This window comes from Misgurnus anguillicaudatus, chromosome 21 (assembly GCF_027580225.2).
Source record: "Misgurnus anguillicaudatus chromosome 21, ASM2758022v2, whole genome shotgun sequence".
Classification (NCBI taxonomy): domain Eukaryota; kingdom Metazoa; phylum Chordata; class Actinopteri; order Cypriniformes; family Cobitidae; genus Misgurnus; species Misgurnus anguillicaudatus.
Window position 1 is genome coordinate 32,247,510 of NC_073357.2, and position 17,241 is coordinate 32,264,750.

A 17,241-nucleotide genomic window follows, 5' to 3' on the forward strand; every position below is an offset into this window, starting at 1 on the left:
ATGAAATTATTTTCATAATATATGTTTATTAAATACCTTTGCTTCAAATCTGCTTATCCCAACTTTTAGAAATACCGTTTTGTTGATTAATCGCGATTAATCTATAGCAGAATAGAAGTTTTTGCTTACATTATATATGTGTGTGAACTGTGTATAAAAACTTTGTATAGATAAATGCACACACATGCATATATATTTATGAAATGTTTACATATGTATAAACATTTGTATATTTATGTATAATAACTTATATGATATATATAAATATTAATACTTATAAAATATATATTTTTTAAAATTGTACATGCATGTGTGCATATTTATATATACATAATTATTATACACAGTTCACACACATATATGATTTAAACAAAAACTTTTATTCTGCTATAGATTAATCGCGATAAATCATTAGCCACCCCTACGAAAGACTAATGGGTCAAACGACAGAGCGCGAAACAACCTTCACATTCTAACTTGTTGAGCTTTTGAGTACATGAACCTGAATACGACTCCAATGTGGCATTAACATGGATCACAGTGCCCCCCAATATGTGGCTCAGTTTTAAATTTTTACATTCTGTGCCCTATCATACACCATACACCCGGTGCAATGCACGACGCAAGTCTCTTTTGCTAGTTTAATTTTCACGTTTAACACCATGTTATTTAAAAAGCAAATGCATTTGCGCCCAATTTTGCGCCCATGGGCGTTTTGGTCTGAAAACGAGGTGTGTTCAGGCACATTGTTGGCATGTTGCTATTTTGAGGCAAATAAAATAGACTACGCCATTGACCAACTAAAACCTGCTCTAAAGTCTAAAGTCAATGGTGCAATATTGTTTTTGATATTTAAAGAGCGTGTTAGTAATGTACGCCTATAAACAGGACGACAACGCGCGTTTGCTTATCACACACATGAATAGACAGCAGCACTTAAACGTTTTAAAATATGAAAAATTAAAGGATTAAAATTAAAAAAACTAGATCGTTAAAATAGGGCCCTCTTACTTTGATCATTTGCAGTGTTTCTAGTTGCATCTTCAGTGATTTTGCAACTGTTTACTAGGTTTGTCCAGTAACTTACCGGTTGCCAGTAACTTACTGTAGATTTTACATTTATGTTATTTACTGGCAACACTTTGTTCAAAATTAAATGAACATGAAACATCTTTATCTTCTACAGTAAGTTACTGACAACCAGCTGCATAATTACAGCTAATTTTTTACAGTGTAGGAGCCTGATAAAATGCTCATTTACAAGAAAACAAGACAGACGTACTTGTTTTGCTTCTGAACCCCTTATATTTTGGTGTTTACGTTCTGATCAGAAGTATTTTCAGAATCTTTACTCACCCACTAACCCACTTACTCAACCCACCAGGATTTCTTTTCCTCCTCTTTTTCCTCCTCTTTTCGCTCCACTCGTCGCCATCTGTGGTGTCCCACTGCTTTTTGCTCATGGACATGACAGTGCAGACAGCGCTGGAGCAGGCAGGTTTGCTGCCGAGAGTAAGTGAGCCAGACGCTCAGCAGGTGTTTTTCTCTCCGAAAGCTGCCACACAGAACTCTATAGCCAATGTTTTCCACACCGTCTGTGAGATGTGCTGTTTATCCGAGTGTTAGGGGAAGATTTTTGTGGGAGTGTTTTTTATGTGTTTGTGAATGCATATGTTGGTTTGGAAGAGGGATTTATCTGGATAACATCAAATGTTTTGGTGAGCTGAAAATGTTTTTTTTCCCACTTTCTATTTCAGAATACATGGTACTTGTCATTGTAAAACTGGCTGGATACTAAACTGTTGTGGGTGGTTGCAAGACAGTTGCTAGGTTGTTAATGGTGGTTGCTAGGATGTTGTGGGTGGTTGCTATGAGGTCCATGTCAAAAATACCGTGATTTTTTATGATAATCTAAATTCTAAAACGAAATGACTAAAACAGAAACAAGAAAGGAAGAGAGAAGAAAAGAAAGTTTACAATGTTGATCCTTGCATACATTAGCATACATTAAAAATGCATGATTTAAAAAACAGAATTGGCAGACACTCTTGCTTCAATTAAAGCAAGCAAGCAACTTCTTTGTGAACCTATCTGTAAAACCCAGGCTAAAGTCTTGTAATCTTATAAGTTTGATTTCAGTCACTGATTTCACATTGATTTTAATCTTTGACATGGCCTAACTCTGTCAGTATTAAAAATACTTTCACTGAATATTCTTTACATTATATAGAATGCTTTTTGTAGAAAACATGGTAAATCACAAAAAAATGACTTAAGCTGGGTTTTCACAAACCTGGGTCGCATTTCTTATAAATTCTAAAATCATCCTATGATAACATGAATCATTAATTGTTTTCCAGTTCTGTAAAGTCCATTCCTACTAATGCATGTTGTCATTAAAACAAAAAGAGGAGATACCAAACTACAGTAATACTATGTTTACACATCACATGTGTTGAATTATTAAATAATGCACACAAGATGGTAATGTGGCACGACGCGAAGCACACCCATGGAACATTTATTAACCAATCAGAACAAAGCATTGAATAGCCCTGTGGTATAGACGGTTTCATCGGATGCACGTGTGGTGACGCGATTACGCGTCTGGTTAGAACTTTACTTCCGGTTTCAGTTCTTTTAATGACTAGTTGCTAAAAATACCTCGTCGAAAATAACAAATGCTTTGGTTTTTTAGGTAATCTACATGTTTTTTTATTTTGCTCGTTATATAAATAAATTTGTCTTTATGTTTCCATTTTGGGGCTCCTGTCTGAATTTGTTCTCTGTTTTGTCTTACACTTATTGTTATGTCTAAATAGTCTTGATTTTTATTCTTGCATTTAGTATAAGTAGTAGTTTTTGAGAGTTACATTGAATTTTTTTTGTCTGTCCAACAGTTTGGATTGTTTTTATATGTGTACTCAGTTGATATAACATCTTTTACACAGCAGACAGGTATAAAGACAATTAATAGCATGTGATTTGCTTGTGGGCTTTAAGGGAGAGAGACAGAGAGACTGAGAGTGAGTGGGCTTTAGCTGAAACCTTTCACTGCTATTTTATTAACATGTTGCCCTTGGGGCTTTAATTATAAATATACCGGTAATACGCTAACCCACTTCTGCCTGAATCTTCTTTTCGCAATTATTCCCTGTTTATACAGGTTCTTCTTGTGTTTTCCATTGAGTTATTAGAACAGCAAGTTGACATGTTTATTTTGTAATTATGTTATTATTTCATTAATGCGCGGATTGTAATGAAAGCTGTTAACCTGCTATAAATTAGCGTTTAAAGAAATAGCTCTGCCAAATATAAAACTATATCACTGTTTTTTTTTAAACCTGTTGGCTGGTATTCTTTTCTCTGGGACACAAAAGGATTTTTAAAGAATCTTGATGAAGTGTTAGATGGATGGAAACATACTTGTCAAACTTAAAAGAGGCCAATTTTTGTATTTCAAAATGAATTCAAACAACTATGTTTTCCTACAGTAAGCTTTACAAATGTCAATCTTCATTCCACATGTTCAGACTGGCTTGTCACAACTGCCTTATGCCACATGTGAGAACCGGATTTAAAAATAATGGAGTTACGGCATTAGGGACGATTCACATTTCACGTCTTTTGCGCGCTCAAGTTCGTTATTTCAAATGTAGGCGCGCGGAATGCTTGCTTACAGTACGTTCACATGGGACGTAAGCATGAACGCTTCCCATTCACTTTTAATGGGTGACGTCATGCATTGCCGATCTGAATTGTGGATCCGTCGGTGCCACATCATTTCTCAACTTTTCAAGCGGCAATGTGTGCGCCGCCTTAAGCAAATGTTTATGGAAGACCAGAGCATGTGTAGCGGCCACTGTGATTGGCTGTTGGCCATGCTTCAAGACTTGCGTTAAGTGTTAATGCTTTTGTCCTTTGTGAATGTACCGTCATAATGGAAGCGGCATTTTTCAGGCGCGTCCGCACCGCATCGAGTTAAAAACATTTAAACTTTCTAGAATGCCGCAAGCGCACCGCAGGTCATGTGACAAGAACCAACAGACGTTTGCGTTTTCTGTGCGAATTTAGACGCGAAATGTAAACACCCCTTATGCTACCTACACACCAAAGCGGGGCATCGCGTTACTCGCTCTAGATTACTCCCGGGATTTAACTTTGTGTCATGCGAATATTTTGCTTGAGTTGAATATTTTTAACTTGGGTGAAGATGTGTTTGAGGCGAATAGCGCAAACGCGGCGCCCATATCGCTTCATTCGCATCGCCCCACGCGAAGACGCAGCTGATCGTGTCTGGTTTGAACCCACAGTTAGGGTGACTAAATGTGACCCAGATTAAGTCATTTTTGTAATTTAATGTTTTCAACATAAAATCATCCCACATAATGTAAAGAACATTCTGTGAAATATATAACTTTGATATTTACAAAGTAAGGCCACGTCAAAGATCGGTATGAAATTAAAATCAATGAGTGAAGTCAAACTTTGATTATCTTTATCTAAACAATATTCTTATAATAACTTTATACTATAGATTATAACTTTATTTAGATGAAACTTTAGCCTGGATTTCACTCAAAGTCACAAATTATTGAAAAATATAAAAAGTGCCTTTACCTATAATACACTTTAGCATCTAACACATCATTTTGAATGACTATGTTGTTGCAGTCTCATTTCCAGCCTCCACATTATTGTAAGGATGCATTTGGGCATCGTTTTGACCCACCGCCATGATGCCCACAAGTTTGTTTTTATTCAAGGCTGTGAATGCTGCCGGTGGGATCAGACAATAAAGTGTTGCCTTGGTGATTTGAAGGGGAGGCTGGTCTGGTGGTCTGGTGGAGGTTTAAGATAGCAGGAGACCAGGAAATAAATGTTCCCCTCCCTACAGATAGCGAAAAACAGATGAGGGCACACACCGAATCTAAATTAGAGAGGAGAGCTTTTTCTTCTAAAGAGAGTCGTAGCCAAAGTCAAAGAAGGACCCTTGAGTGCTTTCTGCAGAGAGGAGCCTGTGATATCGGCCATAATGTCTGTCTACTAATTCATCACTTGTCTTTTAAAAAAATTAAGGTTAGTCCAGGAATATTCCACAGGAAATAAGTAAATTCAGTCTTTAAACTCTTAGGTAGCGTGCACACCAAAGCTTTTATGCTGGTAGCCAGCAATGTTTTCATTGGTTTCCAATGGAAGCGGAGTGCTTTCCAAAAAAGCCAACAGCTGGCGTTTTCCATGCTCAGTGCCAAAAGTTGAAAAATGTTCAACTGTGAGTGAAAAGCTCAGCTCGCCAATGTCAGTTCTTACTCGACCGTCAAATTACAGTAGAGGAGGGGCGAGATAAACATCACAACAACCAACCGGTGCCTCGTTCAACGACCAATAAACAAAGCAGAAGTATCACAGCAGCCAAAGCGCTCAGGTGAAAATGCCAGGTGGACGCAGACTGCCAGCTTTTTTCAGCTGCGTTTAAAAGTTTTGGTGTGCATGCTACCTTAGTCATTCTGACCACTTCATAATGTTTCTGACGTTGATATTAGTATATCAGGCAATTCAAAAGACAATATTAGCAAATTAAGTTTTAATAGTGAACTGTGAACAGGCAACAGGAAGATACAAGCTCCTGTCAGATTGTTATTATAACCTCCATATTCACGCACTATAGGCCTATTTTGTGTTTATAAACCGTAATGACGTGATTTTGTGGGGAGAGCGAACTGGCGGCAAAAAGTGTCAAGTGTCAGAGCTTAAATTAGATTGACATTATATGAATATGGATTGTCTGGACTAGGATTGCAACTAACAATTTTAAAATTGATAAATCAAGCTTTTTGATTTATAAATTATCAATCAGATTTTTACCATTTGTCAAAATGTACTCTGAATGTGTGTGTTAGTACATGTTAATGATAAGCAATCTCTTTTCTTGGACTATAACGAATGCAAGGATTATAGGCAACAGCCTGTTGACGTGGACACGGCGGTCATCAACATAAATCTGCTCGCTTCTGACTCACATCCTGTAATATATTTAAAGAATTTACTATTGTCTATTCAAACGCAAGTTTTGAGCACAGTGCTTGTTATTTGTCGTTTCTACGATCACAAATGTAGACATGTTTTATCTTTTAGGATCCTTATTTTACCAATCTGTTACATTCTGCTCAAGCCGCACTGGCAAAGTTGATCGATTAGCTTTGTCATCTGCATTTTCTGGATCAGATTCAGCCTCATATTGATAAGGTAGTAAAGACTCCTGTCGGTATTCCATTGGGAGCTGATCTTCCAAATATGATAAGGATCGTCACATTTCCGGCTGAAGCTAGAGGTATTCAGGCCAAACACAACGCACTGGATAGCTGGCAAATCAGAGCAAACCGCACCGCTCAGAACCATGAGCTTTGTATAAAATCAACGCGTTTCAGAAAGGCGGTGCATAGAAGAGCAACAATAATGTATTTATGTGGGGGAAAATATTGTGCTTTTTGAATCAACCACGTGAACACTTTGCATTAAACCAAATACACACAAAAAAAACATTATTTTTTAGCAACGTACTAGGGTTTTTTTTTTTATTACAAAAACCACACACTGAGTTTTACCAGTATAATATTTGATCGATTGTTAATGGTTTTATTCATATCAAATTATTTTACTAGATTACCAGAAGACCATTTGTCTTTTATTAATAAGCTAACTCTTACCAATGGGGTGAGACCCGTACTCATTGGCTATGTTTACATGCACAAAATGTTTTTAATCCGATTGAATTTAATATGATTGAAGGTTACGACGATACAGTTTACATGCAACCTAAACATTGCAATCTGATTGAAATGTTCGTTTACATGTACATTCTATAGAATCCGAACCGAACGTCTGCACAAGCGCACAGCCAGTGTTGCCAGATTTGCATATCAGAACATTAAAAACCAACCCAAAAGCATCCCAATGAATATTCACAGCCCAAATACCAATAACTAATGAACGAAATCCTTTCATTTTTAACCCGCAGAACAAATCAACTGGTGGAAACAGTTTAAACAGTAGCTCAAATCTAAACTCGAAAAAAAGAAGAGGACTTTGCAACGCCACGCTGCGGACAGCATCTCTCGACGAGTTTACGTTTTATCTCCGGATTAAAGTCAAAGCAGGGTTGGAGAAAGTTGTTCTTAAGAAGTTTTCAGATATAGGTAATGAAAACACACTTTTCAAAAGCCACAATGCAATTTTATTGCTTTAAGTAGCCTAATGTTTTAAAAGTACACATAAACGCGGCAGAATGTACATCGCGTGACCCCAGTAACCTTACCTTAATAATGTCTTGCTATTGCGTGTTTCTGTGACGAGAATCATGTGATATAAAAGTTTAATATAAGACGTAAACTTGAGCACAAATGTTCTGCGGATGTGAACAATGCATTTTTGCATCCAATTGAGAAAATACTACGATTCACGCGTTTACAGTACATGCGTACTTTTCTCCTGCGGATCAGATCAGAGATCGGAGTACAACACCCCTTCAATACAATCCAAATTTGCATCCGATCGTCCTCAATCGTATTGATTAAGGTGTTTACATGAACGCTTTTCAATACGATTGAGCCATCAATACGATTACAAACGGATTATTTGGTTGCATGTAAACGTACCTATTGTAAGGTCATGGGTGAGGGTCATTTTGCAGTTGCCAGAGATCTTTATTGTACCTTGTGGAAAATCTTTGCGTCTATACAAAAGAAAAACTCAAGGCATACAAAATCTCTTGACGCATACAATTTTGTACTTTGTGGTCATGTCCACGACATTGAATATCAAGATTTTATTCATTGATGCTTTCTACCACCACAATGCACATGAAATTGCAGTGAGGTACTGTAACTGTGACGTTGACTTCAATTTGGTCTATGGGCCTCAGGTTTCGAGAACTAAGGTTTACACCATGTCCTAACTACGGCACAATATGATTCCAGCGATAGGCAATTTGTCTGTCCATTCTGAACACGAAAAAGGGACGTGGCACAACGCAATCAATAACAAAACACAGCCAATTACAACAGTTTTTTCTGTTTGTTCCCACTGCAGCTCTATTTTTATGGCTTTCATTGTGTAACTTGAGGCATTTGTTACATATTTCTGCTTTTAAATGTCTAATCAGTCTGTCCTCGTCCATGTTTGACGATTAATATTCATAATGCACATAACTTTCATTGATTGAGACCCCTGTGTAGGCGGAGCTGTCAGCCATGACATTGCAGAAATAGAAACCTTTTCACTGTCTCTAGCAGTGGCATCACATCGCGGCCACTTAGGACGAAAACTATGATTAGCATGGAAAAGATACCTTTTATTGCTGCATCACTTGTAGGTTGGACACTGAATTAGAAAGTAAACTTTTGGCTGACTCAAAACATGGACAGAACACATGTTGGGTTAATATATAAACCTATGCTGTTTTTTCAATGAATTGCAGGGTTATTTTAACTCATGGTTGGGTTAACAACAACCCAACATATGTTTATTTATAACTCAAAACGTGTTCTGTCCAATATTTACCCAGCACTGAGTTAAAAATAACCCAGGAAGGATAATGTATGAGTGTGATGATTTAAATTTGCTGATTCAGTGACTGATTCAGATGCTCAGGTGCAGAATGACGCTGTACAGCCTAAAAATGCTTGGCTCCTTTCCCTATGGAAGATTTTCATTCAGAAACAGCTGAAGAGAGCAGCTGCACAACAGGCTTTCTGCCCAGTCTCTTGAAAAGCAAATTCTTCTGAAATTAGTTTTTCACTGTGGATCCTCCATATGTTGCGTTTAACGTTTACTCTTTTGTTTTCTTTTATAATTTTTCTTGTGCAAAAGCAAAGATCAGACAAGATAAGAGACCTTAAGCATGGGAGTAAATGACTATCAAAACAATATATCATTGTATTTACATAATACAGTGTGCATCAAAGAAAAAAACGTAAGTACACATTTAAAATCATGTGGTATTACTTTGATACTTTTGGTTGGTCACATTTTAGTTAGTCTGATAGGATTTCTCCTATCAAATGGCATGGCTTGTAGGCTTATGATGACCTGCCAGAAAGACTCTTCAGAAGAGAAGTCTACCATGAATTTATTGGGTGCACATCTAATTTTTCCAGCTGACTTTCTTTCACGACTTTAATTTGGTCTTTAATGGCTAAGCCATGCTTGAGAAAGCAAGACATTAAGAGGCGTTAGCTCCTTTTGGCTTACAAAAGTTCAAAAGAGTAAAGAGGATTAGCCCTCACTGATGCTAGACTGTTTTTAGGAGCACATTTTGTGTCTTCTTCATTGCCTCGATCTGTAATTTAGAACAAAAGCTTCCATAACCACCAACTAAATGTGATTCCTCTCTCTTTAAGACAACACTGTTATGGTAATTGTTGGTGTACTATATACCTCACGGTCAAGCTCCACTGATTGAGGTCTGCATTCAGTTCCAAAGTTACTTTAATAAGCTTTATGTTTTAAATATAAGCTTACATGTGATGAACTCTCAAGTAACCCCCATTAACCTGGACACTTTTGTTCAAAAAATGAATTAATCAGTAATTGGAAACATTTGTCAGATATCACACAGGACCTTGACTTTGAAATATATTGTTCTGCATAGCTTAAATGTGCTGTGTCTACGAGCTGTTTGGCTCATGGCCGTATCTGCAGTTTCAGCACCAGGTGAACAATGACTCTCTCACAGATCAGGCACAGCCATTGTCTTGTCTCTAAGACTGTTGTGATCAATTGAGGAAAGCAGGGCCTGTTGCACGTCTCTACTTTACACAGATGTCAGGGAAGAATCCAATTTTCTCATCTCTTCACTCATCTCAGCTGAGTGAAACTATCAAGGCATTTGTCAAAGTAACAAGAAAACTGTCCTGCTGTGAGTTAAAGCTACAACTCATTCCAGAAATAAATAAGCCTGTTTATAGGAGACAGCACGCTGCCCTGGCAGTGTCAGGCGTCACCTGGTTCCCACGCTGGGACACACAACTGGATGTGAGAGCCTGCAAAGTGTCCAGACATGCAGAGGGAACAATTGCACTTTGAGAATTGAACTCATCTCACCTCAAAGTTTCAAATGCAATCCTTCACAAGCTGCCCTATATGCTCATAAATGCGTGATTGAGTCCTTTTTTCTTTAATCTCATATTATTAAATGTCATAAGCAGGTGGCAAGAAATAAGAAATGAATCATTTAGCATCTGCATTATAAAAACAAATCTTTCAATTAAATGTAAATGGCAACTATTTTTGAATTTTAGTGGTGCTTGTAGACAACCTACTGCAATATTGCTCATATAACAACTTGCCCGGAGTGTGTGCTAGGGCTGGGCAGTTTATCGAGTTTTGTACTATATAAGTATTTTTCCCAGCGGGATACAGGATGAGATAATACAGTCTATTTCGGTATGGTCTGATATAACCCTCCTTTTTTGCATCAGATGCTCTGCCAGAAATGTACACTGAGGTCAGACGAAAGCTTTTCAAGCTATTTGAATGTTGTGCAGCTGTTTTTCAAACAGAGAGGAAAACCTTTGTATTTTATTTTCATCATTTGCTGTTTTAAATCTATCCCCGTCCACGTTTTTTTTTAAGTTGCCAGCCAGCGGCAGCATTTTTCATGATTTTCACAAAAGTTTATTGTCTTTCAGGAAATGTTCTTCTTTAAATATATAAACATACCAGGGGCCCTATTTTAACGATCTGAAATGCAAGTGCGAAGCGCAAAGGGCAAGTGACTTTGTGGGCGGATCTTGGGCGCTGTTGCTATTTTCCCGGCGGGAGAAATAACTCTTGCGCCAGGCGCAAATCAATAAGCGGTTGGTCTAAATTATTCATAGGTGTGGTTTGGGCGTAACGTCAAATAAACCAATCAGAACGCTATCCAACATTCCCGTTAAACGCAAGGGTGCAAGTTCCATGGCGGGTTGCTATTATTATGACGGATTTACCAGGCGCACGCCAAGAGCGGTTCACAGCCGAGGAGACACACGTTCTTGTAAGAGCAGTCAAAGACAGAGAAGTTGTTTTGTATGGGGATGGGAGAAACCTGCCCAAATCAGCATCGGTTAAACAGGCGTGAGAGGAAATAGCCACAATTGTCTCATCAGCTGGCATTCCCAGGACGTTGCGCCAAGCGCTACAATGATGTCAGGAGACGGGGGAATCCCAAGCTTGCCAGCATAAATCGGGCACGCCGTGTAACGGGAGGTGGATCTGCCTCAGGACCTGACGCCAGCAGAGGACATCGCTGCGTCCACCCTCACCGCTGAAAGGGTTTGGGGGCTTTGAAATCGGACCCAAGAAACGCAAGCAAGGTCCAACCCCAAAGTACACTTCACACAATCAAGTTCATATATCACAATAAATAAAAACTATCCACAATAGATAACACACACAAGATAGGGCCCCATATATCAAATGAAAGAACAGACTGCTTTTTTTAAAAAACAAAAAAGTCATTTTGAATAGTTATTTTCTTACTTATGTTTGGTTCTGCTACCCAGAGTCCCCTTTACTTCTATGCTTCCTGTAATGAGGACCCCTGTTGACAATCTACATTTTCTCACCCACACTGTCATTAACAACAACAACAACAAAATCATACATCTGGATCTGTAGAGCAATGTTCTTTTGACCAGTATAAATGTATAATCAAGTGGGATGTTGTGAATGCTTCACATAAAGAGCTAAACATGAATTGCTAAGGTGTCAACATCTGTGTTTGTTCCATATGCAGTGTGATAAAATGCAAATGGTTTGTTTATTTACTGGAACTGTAAGACATATCTTTGTCTTGTTATACAATTATGCGTGTCTGACTGTGAAACCCAATTTTCACATTGTCAGCATGGTCACTGGATCCATGCAATTATCTTCCAGCTTGTGTAGGTCAGTACAGAAGTGGATGAACCAGACAAACAGTCACATTAGCTAAAGCTAAAGAAGTTAATGGAAGATGTTTTGGAAATCTCAAGGAAATAATTAGTTTTAACGACTGTTTAACCCCCTGCTATTTTTTAGCTGGATGTATCTGGCGTTTTGTGTGGTTCAGTGGATATTAAACCGAAAATAACTCTGTTCTGGAAATGTGTTTTTGGCTGCTTTTGTATCAGAGGAACCACTTGGTACAATTGTAATTATGACATTATGTGGTGAAGTAATCTTAGACCTCTCGTCCTGTCTGCCACTGGCTACCAGACAGATTATAACGCCTCCAAATTTACACCATTGATTTAGGTATAGTCAAGAAATGCTGGTTGGGATCCTCATAAACTATTATTTATTTTCTTTATTACTATGGTTTATATTAGGGGAGAGCGGGGTAAGTTGTCACACGGGTAAGTTGTCACACTGTTAATAACTCCAACACTAGAGGCTCTATCTCAAAAATCAAATAGCCACTTTATGTGACTTCTTCTTCTATAGTCAACTTCCTGTTCACATGTGGTCAAGATCACTGTAATCTGAGGTTAGCACAATTTTCTTATTTTTCTGCTTAAAAAGTAAAAAAAAATCACTTTACATTTTATGCAATACAACTTTGTTAGGTGTGAATGTTTAAAATGATTATTTTGCACAAAATAGAGGAGACCGTAAAGTGTCTTTTGATACTTTAGCTAAAGTGATATGATGAGCTAAACTTGAGATTTAGACAACATTAGCACACAAGTAAGTATGGGGCAAGTTGTCTCAATGACTTTGGGGCAAGTCGTCACATCTGACAACTTGCCCCTGTACAAACAAACACATCGAACATGCTCAGAAAACATGATATAGAAAAGAATAAGCCTCAATCTAGCAAAAAGCTGTTTCAAAAGAAAGGGAAGCAGAAATCTGGACCTATGAAAAACAAGGCAGCTAAAAGAAGAAAAATCATGCAAGAGTCATCATCAGATGATGAAGAGTGCTTCTGCCTCGTCTGTGTAGAGCCATTTTCAAAGAGTCGTCCAAAGGAGACCTGGGTAAAATGTGTAAAATGCAACAATTGGGCCCATGCACCTCAGGCCAGGCAATTTATGTGTGTCAGAATTGTGATTCTGGAGATGAGTCCTATTAGTCATACAGGGCATCTGTTTTGTTCAGAGGTTAAACATGTTAAGTTAAGCAAGTTATCTGCAGCGTTCCATTCAGTTATCTGGTTTTATGTGAAAGCCATAGAACATTTGAACCAAAGTTCAAAGTAAAGTGGTCTTGCCACTTAATTGAAATGTGCATTATTTGGATTGAAATAATTGTTTTTCCAGATTCTCCAGGCACGGATGTTTATATTTCCAGTTTGGTTTGAGTTTAAAAATTAAAATCAATATTCACAATTAAGTAGTTGTGTTCTTATTTTTAGATAATCTAGTGTGACAACTTACCCGCCCTAGTGTGACAACTTACCCTCCGATGGGGCAAATTGTCACAAGTGCACAGTCACTATTCAACAGTCTACAACTCTGTAATGAGATAAGATATAAAGATGTTATGAATACAACATATGTGCCCAAGACTTCCTTCTTTCATTTGGTATGAGATTTATACCATTTTGATGTATGGTGCTCAGTAAATGTTAGACAGTGTGAAAAGTGTGACAACATACCCCGCTCTCCCCTATTCAATCAAATTCCAAAGCAGTTTTACATTTTTTTTAAACTATCATGTAACACTTCGAGATACTAAACGATTATTCCGGGAGAGAAAAGCAATATGATGGTTTACAATTACGCAATGTTATAAGCAGCTCAGTGGGTCCCTTGAGCCTTGTTTGGGTCAGGAGGTCTGTCTTTGTGGAGTTTTCATGTTCTTTCTGTGTCAGCGTGGGTTCACTTTGGCTACTCCGGTTTCCTCTCACAGTCCAAAAATATGCATGTTAGGTAAATTGGAAATGCTAAATGATCCTTTTTGTGTAAAGCTTCTGTAAAGATTAACATGTGTTGATAAACCTTTTTCTGCTATAAAGCTATAGATGCTGGAATGGTGTTAAGTAATAAATACATTGTTAGATTAGATACAATTAATGTTGGTAGGGGTGAGCAATAAACTGGTAGACATGAATAACCGGTAGAAATTTGTCAACCGGTAGAGATTTTGGACTTTCGTCTCTATTGAGGTTACGCGCCCACGTCACGCTCTTGTTCGCGTGGTTACGAAAACGCAGTTTTAAAACAAGTTATTTTAAGCCATTCAAACACAAACAACAGATCTATATGCGTGCGCTTTTTCTGTGTGTGAGGAGCGCGCAAGTCGCGCAACCGCTGCTTTTCCGTCTGTGAGGAGCGCGCAAGTCGTGCAAATGTGCTGCTCATTAAGCTTTTGAAAATTTTTCCCGCTTTATTGGCCTTAAATACATATATGCGTCAAAATTCCCGTCTTTGCAAGTTTCCTCATAAACACGACCATTAGGGCGAGGCGTGTCTAGGACAACTCGGAGGTATCGTAAACCGGAAGTGCGCATTAAAAAGCGCGAGATTAGACAGATAGCATCTACTTCAAAATGCAAAATAAACGTAAGCATCCAAAGTTAATAGATAATTATTTGCTACAAATATGATGATATTTAATGTTAAACTATCTGAGTGGCCCCATGTGGCGCGACAGGGATTTGAGCAACTTCCTGAGTCAAAGCTGGGCACCGCAGAAAGGCTACCTGTAGGCGCCGGTGTGCGTATACTCATAGAAAACAATGTGAATCTTTTTTTTTTGAATGACGTGGCACGGCGCTGAGCTGTGTGTCCGGTGTGCGACCCCCTTTATGTTTTTGAAACAGCATTAAGAGAAAATCTCTCACTGCTCTTGACTAAATCACTTTTCTACCTTAAATAAAAAATATACATACAATCATACAAACATACATAATTATTTATATTCATTCCTTCAGAGAGCTTGAGTTTTGTTTGTTTTTATCTTCTTTTTATGCTTTTATAAGGTTTTTGTGATAATTATGAGCATTTCTATGGTATTAAAGATTTTAATAATAGAAAAACCTTATTAAAACATAAAAAATTCTACCGTGATACATATCGTTATCATGATATAAAATGAATCCTATTGTGATAGAAGATTTTGGTCATATCGCTTTCATTTCATTTGATCATTTACATTTTGTATTTTTTTTATGATGTTGACAGCAACACTTTAAAACAAACAACATGATGTACTGTATTTACATTCATGTTACTGTATGTACTGTCCTACTGAGAATGGGTTCAGTGTAGTAAAGTATGGAAGCAGTTACTATTCCTAAAGACTTCATAATACACAATAATAAGTTAAGAGTGACATTTATAACCTGTACTGTATTTCCAGTGTGTGAGAGAAATCTGTGTAAACAGAAAGTGAGTTAAGTCTGAGCATTTCAGGTGCATTTAACACACAGTACAAGTGTCACCTGCACTAAATTGTTGTTTGTCAAGTTGAAATACTAACAGAGGGTAATTTTTATGTTCAGCTTTCTCTGGACTTTCCGTATAAGACAACAGCTTAACTCATCTTGCTCTGTCTGCTTCATGTGCCAGCAAACTGCTTATTTTCAACAGAAGACATATAATCTGTTTCAGCTCTTTACTTGAATTGATTCTCATTGTGGTACGTCACTGTTGTTCTTCCTTTTGTTTTTATTTATTTATTATTTTTACTTTTTAAAGTTTTATTTTTGGGCTTCTCATGTTTTTATTTTTGATAGGACATCATAGATTTTTTACAGGGAAGTATAAGGCGGGGAGAAGGGGAAAAGGATTGGCAAAGAACCTCGAGCTGGAATTCTAGCTCGAGTCGCCGGAAGTGCAGGTGCTCCATATGTCGGATCGTTGCCCACAAGGCTATCGGCTTCGACCATATCTTTAGGGTTTGAGTGATTTCACAAAGCAGCATTTTGGTCTCTAAGGATCTATTAAAGGTTAATGGATCCAGGTGACTCTGACCTTGATAGTGTTCTGGTCCTGTTATTTATACTGTTGACCTCTTTTTCCAGGTTCCAGCATCTTACACATGATTAACTGCATGTCTATTTTAGTCACAAAAAAATAAAATGATCATTTATTTTTATTTAGAATGTTTTGGGTCATTTTGATAAAGCGAAGTAATTGTAAAATACGGTCCAAATCTGGTCATCTGTGACCCTGCCCGTAAAACCCAGCTAAAGTCATTTTTTAGAGGTTTACTGTTTTATATATAAAGAAGAGCATTCTATAACTTTGATATCTTTAACACTGACTAAGGCCATGTCAAAGATTGAAATCAATAATTAAAATTAAACTTTGAAATTATGAGACTTAAGTCTGGATTTCACAGGCAGGGTCGCAATATGTGCATGATGGGATTAAAGAGGTATTTTACAGCCATTTGTTTTCTGATTAAGTAGGAAGTACTTAAGTTCTCTGTATGGCTATAGAGCACTTATATGCCAATATTCAATAAAAAGGCTCAATGTGTGGCCAGTTGGCAAGGCTGTTCTGAGTATTAGTATGTTTTTATTAAAGCCCGACTGATTTATTGTTTTGCTGATTTTATCAGACGCGTTATGGTAGTATTATAAGTGGAGGAGAGAGAGACAAGTGGTCTCTTTTGTCCACTTGTTTTGACTGATTCTGCCCTGAATTCTTCGAGGGGATGGTCACGATTGCTAAAACAGGAGCGGGATAAATGATGCGTCTAATAGACACGCACTAATATAATGCTGCTTGTGTTGTTACTAATTACACATGCTCATAGTTTTGTATATGCAAATGTAAGTGCTTTCTCAGATATTTCAGAGCAATTGATGAAATAAGCCAGGGGGCGCTCTCATGCAGTAACTCCCTTTGTGCCACAGAAGAAGTAGCATTACAAACACTATTCCAGGAAATGTCTACAGGAATATTTATATTGCTGTTCTTCAAATTGTTTCAGGTGTTTTCATGATAATAAAGAATATTTAAATGATTTTTATTTAACAAGTGTTGCTTTTGTAAATGCACGTTATAAACGACTCCAACTCATAATGATTTTACATTGATAAGGACTTCTTACTGACCAAAGGCCGTAGTGCACGCACAAGTTGTGCATGAAACAAAGATTTGCAGCCTTGCGATGCAGAATCGATTTCAGACAGGCATTTTTAATGGGACACGCGATTTATCGTTACATCCCTATTCCTCATAAAACAACGTCGGAACGGTCCTCTTTCTCCACACTTGTACGCCATGCGTGACCTTTCAACATGATTTCGCAATGCGTAAGGTC

The 17,241-nt window shown here is 37.6% G+C and overlaps 1 protein-coding gene across 3 annotated transcripts in view; it reads left to right on the top strand.

Moving 5' to 3' along the window:
• Nucleotides 1-17,241, top strand: part of apba2b (amyloid beta (A4) precursor protein-binding, family A, member 2b) — a 118,080-nt gene that overhangs the window by 45,023 nt on the left and 55,816 nt on the right. Inside the window, exon 1 of one of the 3 annotated variants that reach the window (XM_055203308.2) lies at nt 1,607-1,718. The exons of the other annotated variants lie outside the window; for them this stretch is intronic. The gene's annotated coding sequence lies outside the window, so the exon portion shown is untranslated. Of the gene's footprint in view, nt 1-1,606; nt 1,719-17,241 lie in introns of those variants that run through there. 3 annotated transcript variants of the gene reach the window in all.